This window comes from Berghia stephanieae, chromosome 12 (assembly GCF_034508935.2).
Source record: "Berghia stephanieae isolate SIO BIC M18660-M18661 chromosome 12, UCSD_Bste_1.3, whole genome shotgun sequence".
Taxonomy (NCBI): domain Eukaryota; kingdom Metazoa; phylum Mollusca; class Gastropoda; order Nudibranchia; family Aeolidiidae; genus Berghia; species Berghia stephanieae.
The window spans coordinates 3,641,453-3,643,952 of NC_088371.1; the positions used below are offsets into that span (position 1 = coordinate 3,641,453).

The following is a 2,500-nucleotide window of genomic DNA, read 5'->3' on the forward strand; positions in this document are numbered from 1 at the left end:
AAACCAGGAGATAGACACAAATACCCAAGCAAGAAGTTACACCTCATCAAACAGAACGTGAGCAGACTCCAGTTGTACCGACTCACACATACCTCCATGCAAACACCTCGTCGTAACAACTTCTTTGCGCATGCGTGCTTTACCGTGTGAGCGCGTGCGTGCGGGCGGGCGCCATCGTTGAATGCGTGCGTGAGAATGCGTCGTCGGGGAGGTATCGAAATGAAAATGATATTAGCACTAAAATCATAGGCAACGAGCTGTCCTTATTGTCACAGAAATATACCTGCTTATTTTCTCTCATCTCTCTCTCTCTCTCTCTCTCTCTCTCTCTCTCTCTCTCTCTCTCTCTCTTTCCGCCTAGGTCGCTGACTTTCCCTCTCTCCTTGCCTGTGAGGGCCACATAATATAATATTGATAAAACCTAGTTGTCGGTGCGATGGTGATACAGACAGACTTCTGTCATGGAATTCGTTGAAATTCTAGGATAAGGATTGAGGTTTTTTCTGACGTGAGGGATTGGATAATATTTCTGTGGCTATGCGGTCTTGTGGTATGACACTCGCTTTCGGATCGGAAGGTCATGGATTCGAGCCTCGCTCGGAGCATAGTTGAGTCCTTGGAAAAGGCTCTTAACTAACTCACATTCTCTCAGGGTACTCAGGTGTAAAATGAGTACCTGGCCGTTAACTGCGTTATCTCGGTCCGAAAAAATTATTGTAATATCGCCTAACAGACGTCATGTCTCGTTCTACATTTTACGTGTTGCTGTTGGCCAGGGACCCTTTGTAAAGCGCTTTGAGCACGTTTAGTGGATATTGCGCTATATAAAAGCTCAAGTATTTCTACTTCGTGAAGTCCCAGGTTTGAGATTTTTTGCCAAGATGAGGCCGTTTAAATCGATCGATATTTGAAGGACGAGTTTTCTGGACAAAATTTATGTTTAAAACGTTTGGGTTTATTTCGTCATACGGCATCCATGTGACTTAATCGACGTGTACATATATACAGGTCTGACATCCGATTCCGATTACGGGCCTAGTTCAACATTGTTGTAATGGACAATATTTTGCGTCATTTTTTGTTGCTGAGATTTTCAATACATTGAGCCCACAAGGAATTTTGTCATCAGACCTGCAAATAAGTGCACGTCGGACATAGATTTAATGTTTTGAAGCGTTGACAAGCTTGTAATTTCTAAAACTGACATAAACTTACAATTTTCATTTTCAATATATATTTACTCACTTCAGTAAATCATACAGATGTGAACGGAAATATGTAAACATAAAGATGTAAACATAAAATGTAAACATAAAGATATAAACACAGAGATGTAAACATAAAGATGTGAACATAAAGATGTAAATACAAAGTTGTAAACATAAAGATGTAAACATAAAGATATAAACACAGAGATGTAAACATAAAGATGTAAACATAAAGATATAAACACAGATATGTAAACATAAAGATGTAAACATAAAGATATAAACACAGAGATGTAAACATAAAGATGTGAACATAAAGATGTAAATACAAAGATGTAAATATAAAGATGTAAACATAAAGATGTCAATACAAAGATGTAAACACAGAGATGTAAACATAAAGATGTGAACATAAAGATGTAAATACAAAGATGTAAATATAAAGATGTAAACATAAAGATGTCAATACAAAGATGTAAACACAGAGATGTAAACATAAAGATGTGAACATAAAGATGTAAATACAAAGATGTAAACACAAAGATGTAAACATAAAGATGTGTATAAAACGGTGCCAGACTTAGAGAGAAAAATACAAGAACAAAAATCATTCGGTGGCAGGTTGCTGATTTTTGGGGGGATTTTTTTTTCACGCATATTTCTCTCTGCTTATTTCCGATACTGTTTTAACCACACTTGGTCACATCTTTATCTGACACCAGTGCCTGCTCTCAATTTTATCAGGGGGGTCGCAGGGTATTCACACTAGACTAGAGTGTTACAGGTTTGGACAGACAATTGTCACGTGACACGACTTGTATTTTTCTTTGGAATTTTTACAACCACGTTCGTCGATAGTGAGTTACCCACCCTTTTTATTTCTACCATTTTCTGTGTAATCCATCACTTCCTCTGACCGACGTACACACATGTGCAAGTCTGTTCACCGAGCGGAATTATGGGCTAGTTTTAACATTGTTGTAACAGACAATATTTTGATTTGGTTTGAGAGTATTTCCATGACGTCAATGGGCCCATAAAAATTGGGTTATCAGACCTGAAAATTGTGGTGAGTTCCCCTTACATTTCTATAATTTCTGTGGAATTAATTAATTAATGTTGTATTTATATATGTATTGTTTAAAACATTTTATTGGGTATGTATTACGTTGTACAGATTTTGGCTGGTTCACGTCTATGTCACTATATTATTTCCTCTTTCTTATTTATTTGATTAATTATTTTTGGAAATTCATTAGTCTATGGCAATACCCAATGTAATTAGGGTAAAA

General features: G+C 36.8%; 1 protein-coding gene across 2 annotated transcripts in view; it reads left to right on the forward strand.

Annotated features, from left to right (window-relative positions):
* The first annotated feature begins 413 nt into the window (after positions 1-413).
* LOC144957964 (uncharacterized) overlaps positions 414-2,500 on the forward strand; it is an 83,442-nt gene continuing 81,355 nt past the window's right edge. Inside the window, exons 1-2 of one of the 2 annotated variants that reach the window (XM_078889526.1) lie at positions 414-508; positions 1,931-2,277. The gene's annotated coding sequence lies outside the window, so the exon portion shown is untranslated. The remainder of the gene's footprint in view (positions 509-1,930; positions 2,278-2,500) is intronic. The other variant, XM_078889527.1, reaches the window with a different exon arrangement.